Source organism: Aedes albopictus, chromosome 2 (genome assembly GCF_035046485.1).
Source record: "Aedes albopictus strain Foshan chromosome 2, AalbF5, whole genome shotgun sequence".
Classification (NCBI taxonomy): Eukaryota; Metazoa; Arthropoda; class Insecta; order Diptera; family Culicidae; genus Aedes; species Aedes albopictus.
The window spans coordinates 250,750,084-250,763,120 of record NC_085137.1 but is presented as its reverse complement, the minus strand read 5'-3'; the positions used below and the strand labels follow the sequence as shown (position 1 = coordinate 250,763,120).

At 45.7% G+C, this 13,037-nt stretch overlaps 1 protein-coding gene across 2 annotated transcripts in view; it reads left to right on the top strand.

Moving 5' to 3' along the window:
• The window catches only part of LOC109427861 (discoidin domain-containing receptor 2), a 961,146-nt gene that overhangs the window by 85,747 nt on the left and 862,362 nt on the right, over positions 1–13,037 (top strand). The window lies entirely within an intron of this gene.

Genomic DNA, 13,037 nt, shown 5'->3' with positions numbered 1-13,037 from the left:
CATGTCTATGTTGCTTTTTACACGCATGCACCAATTTTCTGGTACGACAGATCGTACAAGGAAAAACTTGAAAATTAGAAGACACAGAGTGTTGAATAATTGGCAAATTGAGTGATGGAACTGTGAAAAAAATGCACTTTGGTGGGATTTTAACCCACGAGTCCGTATTAGCTAGACCGGCGCTTTAACCACCTCAGGCACAACCCCGAGCGTGTGGAGATGTTGGCATCTAAGTCGAAAGATAGATGGAATGGTGCAAACAGGAGTGTTTATGGTGTAGGGTCGGTTTGGCTTTCTATTCCGCAAAATCTTTACCTGTTCTGTGGCTGTGAGTTCGAATCCCAACAGAACGTGATTTATTTCACAATTTCTCCTATCTTTTGAATTAGGTTCGACTGTAGAATTAACCGTTTTCGGGTGGCTTTAAACAACTAGCACTTGTCTTGATTTTACGCTAGACTGAAAAGCCACCAAAAAACATTTCTTCTATCAATTTGCCAATTAATCAATACTCTGTGTCTTCTAATTTCCAAGTTTTTCCCTGTAGCGCCTTCCGGGGTTCTTACAGGAACTACTTCTGGGATTGCTTCAATAATTCCTTCCGAGATTACTACGGTAATTCTACTTGGAACATCTCCCCAACATGCCCAGTCAACCAGTGATCGTATAAGATGTCGCATAAGATGTTAAAGTGGAGGCGATATACGAACATTTTACATGCGCCTAAATGGAGGCATGCACGCTTATGGCCTCCACTTTATCATCTTATGCAACATCTTATACGAGTACTGGTTGTTTGGGTGGGATTCCTCCATGAACTACTTCCAGGATTCTTTCGGGAACTCCGCCCAGGATTCCTTTGGGAGCTCCATCAGTGATTCCTCCGGGATTTTTTTCTAGGCTTCTGTCAGGAATTGCTTCTGCAGGAACTCCTTCGTGGGTTTCTTCGAAAACTTCTTCCGATATCTCTTTTGAGCTCTTTTTGGGATTCCTCTTCCCAAGTAACATTTTAAGTTTTCTTCGGCTCTTCAAGAGATCTTCATGACCAATTTTATGAAACTTGCAATAAAACTGAATTATACATCAAAACCTCTTGATAACCTCTTTAAAAGCATCTTCCGGCTAAGTGGGCCACTCTCGGAGAGGTTTTGCAAACCGCATTAAGAGTAGCAATAAACCCGTTTTAAAACCTCTCGATTGTTGTTGTTTTTTTTTTTCAACAAAAACTATGACAGCTTAAAATGCAGAGAAGCTTCTTCGATGGCACGTTAAGTTCAGGAGGACACATTATTCGTAAGTAGAAAGCGATCATTACAAAGTTATATTTTAGTAGTTATTGTGCTGGTAGGCTTATGCGCATTCGAATTTATCGTGAATATTGGGGTTGCAGAAGCATAAAATTAATGCGCTTCGGAAATAGTCAATATTATCATCTTGGAATCCAATAAATCAATTTGTGAATTAAGTAAAACTATCTCGAATCACAAGAAAACTCAACAGAGAGAGTTTATTTATGTGAGCATGTTATGAAAATGGTGGCAAACTATCAATTCATTGCTAATTCAAGCAAAATTAACTGTTTTCCATTCACGTAAGCTAATTCTTCAATATGGCGACGACCATAATCAGCGAAAACAAAACGAAAGCAAGTTTACTTTTATGATGACCGCAATAAACCTAGCAGTGTCGTAGTTTCTGCTTTTCCGCCAACAGATGTCGGATCGCCATCTGTTGAGAGTTTTAACAGTTTTATTGTGGTAATAATGATTGCCAGAAGGTTTACATATCGGAAAGTTTTGTTTACTCTTGAAATCTGTCTTTATGGATATCTTTAAGTATACTATAAAACATTTCATCAATGGTTTTCATAAAAGCAGTCATAAAACAGTGAGTTTTAATTATTGCTGTAATAAAACCTTAATAAAAATCAATCAAAACTAATCAGCAATGGAATTGTTACTTGGGTTGGAACTTATTCCGGAAAGTTCTAGTGGATTTTTTCAGGAATCTCAGAATAAATCCCTAGAAGGACATCAGAGGGAACTGCAGAGAAACCCCAAAAAGAATCTCAGATATACCTCCTTGAGGAATCACAAAAGGAAATCCTAGAGGGATCCTGGAAAAAAATATGTGGAAATCACGGAAAGAATTCCTGAAACGATCTCAAGAAAAAATTGCTGGGGTAGTCTTGGAAGGAGTAAGGGTTATCGGAACCAATTTCTAGAGAAAATCGAAAGGAGTTCTTAAGAAACCTAGGAACTTCTAAAATAACCTCAGACGGTATTTCTGAAGAAAACCAGGAAAGAATATCTGGAAGAATCCCGTTAGTATTTCCTGGAGGTATCCTGGTAAGAGCTTTTGAAGCAATCTCAGACGGCATTCCTTTAGGAATCTCAGAAGAAACTCCTGGAAGAACCCCAGGGGGAACTTCTAAAGGAATTCCTCATAAATCCTAGAGGGAGAATATCATCAAGAAGTCCCTGGAAATCCCTTAAAAAACTCCTGGAGGAGTCCTGGAACAGTTTTGTGGAGAAACCACGAAAGATTCCTGGAATTCTTGTGGAATCCCAAAAGGACATCCTAGAGGGGTGCCACCGTGTCGTCATCAAAAATTTTGTAAAGGAATCTTGAAAATAATACTTGACTTTCCTTTTTTTGTCCATACTATACTATGCACACATTGTTACTGGAGCGTTGCAATTTACAACAGTTTGAGAACTGCCTGAATCTATATGAAACATCTGAAAGTAGGGAAGCCCGCATAGAAAACGCTTTTGTCTTTTCGATGCAATAGAGGTGATTCCCCTTTAATCCAATCCCTGGCCTGGTGAGTAAACAGGGAGAAAGCATCTCGACACAATGTAAAACACGAACCGTAAAGAAAGGTGAAATCTAAAATATGCTTTGATGACTTTATCGTCCATAGAATGTGAAATTTTCTCCGTCAAAGAGCAGGAATTAGCGGCCACCGGGAGATGGAAGCCCCTGCCGAAAAGAATCCTTTTCTGTTGTTTTTATCCCATGGGCTGGTTGGTTGGTTGGCTGCGGAAATATTTCCACCGCTTGTTCCGTTTTTTTGTTTTGTGTGTGCGGCGCGATATCCTTCAAGTGAAAGGAGAAAGATTTATGAAGCCCTTCGGAAAATACTTTTGTTCACGCCGAAGCAGATTCACCCGTTTTTTTTTTTTTTTCCTGCACACGGGTCGGAGTCTCCTTTTTTGTCCCTGCCAACGCAACGCTAGCGCGAGGAGCAAAAACACTTGAAAATTTTAATATACGAAGGCAAACACTAAATCTAGAAGGGGTGCGTGCTGAATAAATTATTATGGTTATTAACATTTTATTCATGGCCATTAGAATAACACAAAGTGATAGGAAGGAAGTAGAAGAAACCAAGAAGGGCAAAAACTAGTTTCGGGTTGCACGAGGGAAAATACAGCTGTCTACGTCAGAATGGAAAATCGAATCAGACGCTGAGTTTTTTTTTGTCCGTATGGAAGATTATAATTGAAATTTTATACTTCATTTAGATCAGTACCCCACACAAAAGGTGCATTATTTTTATTTCAACAGAGTGTAGTTGTTATGAGGAGAATGTGAGTAGATAAAATGATAAATTGAATTGTAAGATTAACAGTTAAAACTTGTATACCACTTCTACTATGCTTCTTCTCAACCATCCCATGGGAAGATGTCCAACGGCTTACGAAAACTACCCCAATCTATAGTACCACCATATGCACTTCCGTAAAATGGTCATTCATAGACAATGGAAAAATTATAAAAATCAGTTATCTTGAGACAGAATTTTACGTCAAAACTTTTGCTTTCAGTCGTTTACCTTTACCGGTCAGACTAAGGCCTGAGTGACCTCTGCTGTACATAGTAGTCATGTCCATTCTACTCGGTCCATGGCTGTGTGTCTCCAGTTTCGCACTCTGCGAAGGGTCCGCAGATCGTCCTCTACTTGACCAACCTAGCTCGCTGCGCACCACATCTTCTTGTACCAGTCGGATGACTCTCGAGAACCATTTTAGTCGGGTTGCTATTCGTCATCCTGATGACGTGACCCGCCCACCGTAGCCTCCCGATTTTCGCGATGTGGACGATGCTTGGTTCTCTCAGCAGCTGATGCAGTTCGTGGTTCATTCGCCTTCACAAAGTCCCGTCTTCCATCTGCACTCTGCCGTAGATGGTATGCAACACCTTCCATTCGAAAACTCCTAGGGCGCGTTGGTTTTCTGCACGTTAGAGTCAATGCTTCGTACCCATAGAGGACTAAACTAATCAGCGGTTTGTAGATAGTTAACTTCGTGTGATGGCGAACTTTGTTCGATCGTAGAGTTCTGCGGAGTCCAAAGGAAGCTCGATTTCCTGCCAAAATGCGCACTGAAAATTTCTACTGGTGTCGTTGTCGCCGGTCACCAGTGAGCCCAAGTACACGAATTCTTCAACCGCCTTGATTTCATCATCGTCGATAGAAACTCGGGGTGGCGAGCGCGTTTTTTTTTTTTAAGAAATCAAGCAGCTGAATGGACTTCGTGAAAATCGTCCCACTCGTGTTTATCCCCGCTTTCCTCATTACACCCTCTAAAGTAATATTAAACAGTAATCACGAAAGACCATCATCTTGCCGTAACCCTTTGCGAGATTCGAAGAGACTCGAGAGTGTCCCTGATACTCGAACTACGCACATCACTCCATTGATCCATCGTCGTTTTGATCAATCGTATCAGTTCATCCGGAAATCCGTATTCGTGCATAATCTGCCATAGCTGTTCTCGCCGATTTAAAATCGATGAACGAGTGATGTGTGGGCACATTGTATTCGCGGCATTTCTGCAACACCTGGCGGATGGCGAACATCTGGTCCGTTGCAGCGCGTTTACCCATGAATCCAGCCTGATATTTTCCCATGAATTCTCTTGCAATCGGTGATAGACGGCGGCACAAGATTAGCGAGAGTATTATGTTGGCAGTACTCAATAGTGTGATTGCGCGATAGCTCACGCAATACAATTTGTCGCTCTTTTTGTAGATGGGACACACAATACCTTCCATCCATTCCTCCTCCATACTTCCTCCTCCCAAATCTTGGTAATGACTCAAGTGTCATTTAGAAGTTCGCTTGGTAGTTGCTCTGCTAGAGCTTCTTTGTTGTTATCAACCGGACAACATCCTCCTCAATCCCTTGGAGGTTAGGGGCTGGAATTCTTTCGCCCTGCTCTTGCAACGTCGCCATTGAGGTGCTCATCGTTACTCTGCCGCCACCTCTCGACCACCTCACGCTCGCTCGTGAGGAGATTCTCGTGATTGTCTCAGCACATGTCGGCTTGTGGCACAAAGCCTCTGCGCGAGCGGTTTAGCTTCTCGTAGAACTTCCGTGTGTACTTAACGCGGTATAGCTCTTCCATCGCTTCGCGATCTCGTTCTTCCTGCTGGCGCTTCTTCCTCCGGAAGACTGAGTTCTGCTTGTTCCGCGCCTGTCTATAACGCGCCTCATTCGCCCTCGTACGGTGTTGCAACATTCTCTCCCATGCTCCATTCGTCTCGTTTTTCAACTGGTCACATTTGCCGTCATCGTACCAGTTGTTTCTGTGATTTGGAGTCGCGAAGCCTAGTGCTGCAGCCGAGGTTCTACCTATGGCGGATCGGATGTTCCGCCAGCCAGCTTCCAGTGTAGCTGCGCCAAGATGCTCTTCCGTTGGTAGGTCACGGCTAGCTGCTACGTGTAGTCTTGAGCCACTTCTACATTACGCAGCTGCTCGATGTTGAGCCGCGGCATTCGACTTCGACGCGTGGTAATAACAGCCGAAAATTTTGAAACGAGTTCACCATTTTGTATAAAAACCACTCTGTACTTTAATGCTGTTCTCGAAGGTGTGGAATCAAAATGGTTCACAAGGATGCCAATACTATGAATAAGAACGTCTTTTCACGTAGTGATTTTCATACGACCACACATAACACATACCCATCAGCCCATAATAGCTAGCAATTGAAGAAACCCAACATTCATCATTTGACATGCAACATCGCTCCATTCCTCCCGAACAACCCTTCTAATGGCATGTCGTTTGAAACAGATGTGCAAAGCCAATGACGACACCCGTTACCCAAATGTATCACCGACCTGTCGTGTAATTACTAGTGTCAAGCGACGTCTCCGACTTCATTTGAATATTTCCATCCTCGTGTCGTGTGCCACCCGGTTTCCGGTGCTTTCGGCAAGAACTAGCAAAACGTTTCTTTGCCAAGGAAGTGAAGCTTCTTCGAAGGGATCTATCGTACCACTGCACTGTGTTCTAGAAAGTGCACCACTAATGCATCACTTTGAGGGGGTAGGTGGATGCAAAAAGCGCATCTCAGTGCGGCGGCAAATAGTCGGAAAGACAAGAGGAAATTAAACCCAACACCGACTGACACGACAGTGACAGCTTTAAGTTTGTACCGCTCTGCTCTGCTCTGTCTGTCTGTTTGTCTGTCTGCCGAGCTTCAAAAGCTCATTAGTAGATGATTGTTGGGGAGAAAGGAATGCCCTAACTTTCGCACCATCATGGCATGGCACGGCATAGTAGACGTTTTCTTGTAGAGTGCCGCGCCGTTTGTGATGTAGGCCAGTCAGCCAGCAGCAGCGGATGAGATGCCGAAAAAGGGTTTCCTGCGGAGCATTTAAAATTTCTTTGCTAGTTTGGACAAAACTTGCTGTTGAACGTTGCGCCGCCGCTGGCTTTATTTGGCATACAAATTAGTCTAGCATACACGTTCACTCGGTGGCACATGCTGAGATGTGGCATTTTCGTTTATCTGGCATAACTTTTGCACATAATGGCGAAGGCACGCGTCAAAGTTTTTTGACTAGAAATTTAGAGGTAGGAGGGCATCAGAGTTTAGAAAACTAAAACAAATAGAATGGAAAACGTGTGATTAACCAGTTAGAACATTTTTTTTTTCTAGCGATATGCAGCAGTAATTTTTGGTATTAACGTAGTAACTTTTGTTTCAATAAAATTACTACTGGAGCCATTATAGGTAATCGACTTAAGGTGAAGGTCGCTTTAGATCATAACATTGTTCCTTCTTCTCCTCTACTTCATCCACCCACTCAAACCAAACAAACCATCTGGTGGATCTTGGCCATAAACACGCAGAAGCATCTCCCAAACAACTAAGCTACTCAACGGACGTCTGAACAGGGAGGTCCAGGTAGTGAGGGGTAAGGGACCGCCTTCTACAACCAAAGTAAAAGCTAGGACTACCATTTTTTCGAACCACTAAACATTCCCAAGGCCACCAAGCTCTGCGTCTCTTTGGAATCACCAAGATGGCATTGTTTCAGAGAGGGGCTAGTGTACATCGCGCCTTCTCAAGGTCATTGCGATGACAAGCAAAAAAAAAGATGATCCAGCCTAGGGCTGAAAATCTCTTTAATAAAGACAAAAAAATGTCTTGCAATGAAAACATGTTCATAAGCATATAGCAAAGTTTTCAATTTCCGAAACTCATCTCGTTAAATGATTAATAAAGGTACGCCATAAATGAAGCATATGTTCTGTTAGTCAGCGCAGCATTGCGGGAATCCCAATAACAACATTCCTCGACACGAAAGATGCTTTCCATCTATAACAACCAACGCACCCCGCAAACTTTCACGTGCTCATCTTGAAACATCAGTCAACCCCAAGCTCTTCGCCGGCACCGTCGAATGGTATGCAAAACAGCTTGCTCCCAAACGAGCGGATGCAAGAATCTTCCGCGAAGCTGATTTTAATGAGCTTTGCAAAAAGCGATTTAAAAGTTCACTACTTTAACGTACTTCAGTCAATCTGCGTCACTCTCAGCCACCACCCTAGACCATGGAATCCTTTTTTTCCTCTCTTACCGAAGCTTACCCATGTTCTACACCGAGATAACAAGATGTAGCGGAAAGGTATTATATTTAACTTAATCTTGATTTTTATTGCCATTGCTTTTGGGCTCTTACCTAGTTAGTTGGGAGCTGCTCGCTGAGCAGCTCTGTACCGAACGGTAGATCGAATCTTCGTTTGGTACGCGCTAAGATGGAGATGGCGACGACGACGACGCACCAAGGTTCACACCACCGCCAGCAGCCAGCAGCGGGCCTCCTCGCGAGAGAGAGAGCTCAGTTGGGAGACATCTTCGCTCATTTTCATAATTCCAATATCAATATGCTAATTCAATCACAACGAGGCACCACATCATTAGCGAGCGTAAGGTGGTACACACAGGACGGGAGGCAACAGATCCCGAAGCGCTCGCTGGCTGAGAAGCACGAAAGTATGTTGGGATGCTGGCGCAAGAGCAGGGTAGTGAGTATCGTTTCTTCGGCTTTGGCTTGGATGTAGGCTCTGGTTACGCGGCGTACTTCACGCAGCAATAAACATCAGGGACGTAGTTTTGGATTTAGGAAGCAAGTTGAAAAGGTCAGTTCTTCATCATGCTTGCTGGACTCCATGAACATTTTTAGCAACAAGTTTAGCAAAATGGTGAGGAGCTTCCAACATAAATCTAGCTCTCACAAGCTCCTACCCTTCTAAACCATGGAAGAAAAATTGGCTCAACAGACACTCGAACAGCAAGGTCAGGGAATTGGGGTTAAAAAAATGACCGTCTTCTACAACAACAAAACACCAGGACTACCCTCTCCATGATCCACCAAACACATTCCTAGGTTCGCCAAACCCTACGTCTCTCCGGAATCACCAAGAAGACATTGCTTCAGAGAGGGGCTAGTGCACATCGCACCCTTAAGTTTAGCTGTGTAGCCATGCAGCAATGATGGCTCGCTTTGGAGAGTCCACCAAGATAGCATGTTGGAGCTTAGCCAGTTTCTCGAGTGGTTCTCACCACTTCCTTTGTCTTCGGAAGGCGGACAGGGTCAGCCACCATGCCCGCGCCCAACTGTTTTGTAGGCATCAAGAATTATATCGCTACTCTTAAGGCCCTATCAGCTGCACCAGAAGGATGCTGACAGTAGGGCTTCCACCTACCCCTTTCCAACCACGGACTCGGATTCAACCCAGTAGGCCGACGCCACGGCTACAGCACTACCAGGATGTTCTCTTCGCGGCCACTTAATCGCTGTAAGGGTTGATTTCGTCCGCAGGGCACCGGTATGACCTACGAAGCCGGCTCCAAACCTCTGGACCACCTCTTGTCCCACTTCCGAGTCCACGCGCCACCTACTCTGTAGCTCCAAGACGATGCGGGTGATAGCCATTGAAATGGCATTCCAACCAAACTTATCCCTACATATCCATCCTTTTGACAAGATAGCCCGGAGTTGCCTCCCCGCATGTGGCAAGCATGCGGTCACGCATTGTGCGAAAACGCGGGCACACGACCAAAACGTATTCCGCCGTTTCCTCTAAACCAGCACAAACCGGACATTCTGGAGAGCCGACATGTCCGAACCGATGTTGAAGCAGCCATGATCTGCAAGGACCTGAGTCAGGTGGAATGTAACTTCCCCATGGCACCTCTTAATCCAACTGTCTACCCTAGGGATCAACCTATGGATCAACGTTCTTTCGGTGTAAGTGTCCCACGCGTGTTGTTGTTTGATCATGAAGCCCATCCTGGTAGTCCTGTATATGCCTCTTGTATCGCGCATTGCAAAGCTCCGTGTGACAAGGTACGGCACGCGCTCTCAGCCCTCAGGCACATACGCCTGTAAGTACTTTCCAGCTTACCACGGTAGCTTTCAGTACTTAGTGCAGTGCTCCACGCCGGGCCAGCCAAAGTCTACGCTCCATACACAATTTCAATATTTTTGTATGAAAAAAGTCTACGAGAGGGAAGGGGGGGTCTGTGATGACCAAATTTTGGTCTACGTGGTTTATGAACAGCCTCTATTGGACATCATCTGGGACAGTGCCACTATAGGTGTGGAGGCTCTTTTACAGGCATAATCGACGTGGCTACCGAAGGTAAGCTTATCGTCGATCATCACGCCCGAAGACTGATCGCTTCGACGTGATAGTGCAATCACCTATGCCGATCATCGCTAGCTGCTCCGACTTTCGGTTGTTCACAATCATCACCTTAGTTTTGTGTTGAGCAGACTGCAGTTTCCTGGACCTCATCCACGCCTCCACAACCTTGATCAAGTGGGTGGTACTCAACTCCACTTCTTCGATCGACTCATCGTGGACTTTGTACGAAATGTATTCAGCAAAGCTGAGAATCTCCACTCCCACCGGGAATTCTAACCTCAACACCTCGTCGTACATGACATTCCATAACACCGGACCCAGGATGGAACCTTGCGGAACTGCTGATATGTGAATGTAAATATGATATGTGAAAGCACTTCCGACCCACCTCTGTGTCGCAAACTAGTACTCGATATCGGAAGTAACTTCTGAGAATCTTGTACAGGTACACGGGCCCAGACACAGGAGCGCACCGGCAATAGCTGGCCATATGGCGCTATGAAACGCGTTTCTTACATTCTGATTCACTGCTGCACAGTAGTGAATCCCCTTTCTCTTACGCTGGAACGCTATCCCGGCGATTTTTGTAACCGACAGGATTCGCGTCTACGGTCGACCTCCCCTTCCGGAAGCCGTGCTGGCTACTCTGGAGACCATTTAAACCCTCGGTGTACCTCAACATTCCATTCAGATGATCTTTTCGAGCACCTTCCCCGTCGTGTCGATCAAGCATATTGGTCTATATGCCGATGGGTCTCCAGGTGGTCATTTCTATCGTCAGATCCTGTAGGCATCACCCCACGGATTCGCATTGGCAGTCTGCCAGAGACCCTCAAATCAGGCCTTTTTGCTTGTCCTTATCTCGGTCTTCTGCGCGGCTTAAGCAGCGGCGAACACCACCCGTCGTACGTTTCGCTCTTCTTCAGATTGTGCTCGCTGTATCCGCTGCCTAGCCCGTAGGCAGGCGCGGCGCAGGTCCGTGCTTACATCCAACGCAACGATTCGATTCTTGTTCACGTTGATGGTAAGACTTACCGCAGCGATCTTCAAGATCATCGAGCTTACTCTGCATATCAGATCACGGTTGGTTCACGATCAATCGCACCTACCAGGATCTCGTCCATTACAATGAGGAACAGTAGCGGCCAGGATGTATACTATCCTTGCCTTACTCTAGCAACGATTCGGATGGGATCAGACAAGACGCCGTTGAACAGTACTCTACACGAAAATGCCCTCTACTGTGCTTCGATGATGCTGATGATTTTCTCAGGGACACCCTTGCGTCTGAGGGCTACCCACATGTTTTCGTGATTGAGACGGTCGAATGCTTTTTCGTAATCAATGAGTACCATGTAGAGAGACTCTTGGAACTCATTGATTTACTCCAGAATGATACGGAGCGTGACAATGTGGTTCACACATGATTGTACGGCACGGAATCCTGCTGCCACCGGAGAGTTGCGTCAATATTCTCCTGCATCCGGTTGAGGATCACTTTGCAGAGGACTTTGAGAACGATACACAGTAACATGATGCCCCGCCAATTATCGCATACAGTCAGGTCGCCCTTTCTGGGTACCTTTACTAAAACGCCTTGCATCCAGTCGGCTGGAAATGTCGCGGTTTCCTATATGTTGCAGAATAATTGATGCAGCAATTGTACAGAATTAAGTACTCAGCTGATATGCGATCGACCCCCGGGGCACTGTTCGATTTCATGCTACGGATGGCTGTTTATATCTCCTGCAATGATGGAGCTCCGGTGTTGACATGGGTCTTGCGTTGAACTCTTGGCGGATCATGCTGAGAGCCTGCCCATAAACTACGTAGACCTTAGGGGGGACCGGGCGTCTGGCCAAAGTCTACGCTCCATACAAATTTCGAAAATTTTATTTGAACAAAAGTCTACTAGGGTGGAGGAGGGTCTGAGATGGCCAAAAATGAGTCTACGTAGTTTATGGACAGCGCCTGAGGTGTTGGTGGTGGGGCAGACACTTGAAAAGGTTTCCAAAGTGCTCGAACCAGCGCGCTGTAGCGTGTCAGAAAGGCGTATTGCAACTAAGAATACGGCATTATGCGCCGTCCACAAATCACATAACGCTCTAGGGGAAGGGGGGGGGGGAGTATGGCGTAACGACCTGTTTACGCACATAGAGCGAAGTCTAATAAAATCAACCCCGGTATCACTGGGTTCGCGCGGTGATAATCTCGCTACTGAAAACACAATCGATTCGCGGGTAGTAACACACTTTATTTTGGCGATTAAATACAAGCGGTGTTTATTCAATGCGTACGATCGCGGCGGAGGTTTATTTACTACTAACTCCTGTTTCTCTAATCAACTGCCTCTGCTAGGTAGAGGCAGCTAGATCGCAATACACGATCGGGAGGCGATCGGTATAAAAAGCCTATTCAATATAGCGTATAGGGGCAAATAGTGTGCGTTCGGTGGACGTGAGTAACCACACGCTAGGGTGGCTCTCGCAACATAAATTGATTATTCTAGTTTAAGTCTGGCGCAATCATACGCCGGCCGCCTTGAAAGCAGCGGATTTCAACTACTAATTTGATAACCTAATTCATGATGATAACCTAACATGGGAATTCAGTTGGTACTTGGAGGTCTACTTCACACTATTCCTAATCATCACTCTCTTCTTCTTTCGGTGCTTATGTTCCGCGGGGATGGTCCACGGACATCGATGGGATGGTTTCTGGGTGGTCGACTGTCGGCGACGACGAAGGGCTTTCTCCGGCTCGCTCTCGTTGCCAGTCTTCTTCGGCTACCGTGCGCGAAACACGGTTCGGGGTGGTGACGAACTTCTGGTCTTCGGATGCTTCATGGTACATGTTCGACGGAATCGGCTGCTTGCTCTTCGGGAAATACTGCGATTTGGTTTCTGACGATGAACTGTACGGCGGTATGCCGGTGGTGGATTCTTCGGTGGGCTTGACGATGCGGATGGTGGTCCGAGCGAGATAAACATCGATCGCTAGAGGATTCTTCGGGGTGTCTTGGGGCGTCCTTCGGTTGTCCTGCGGTCGTCCTCGACGACGAGGGAGGGGGTCAACGTTGCT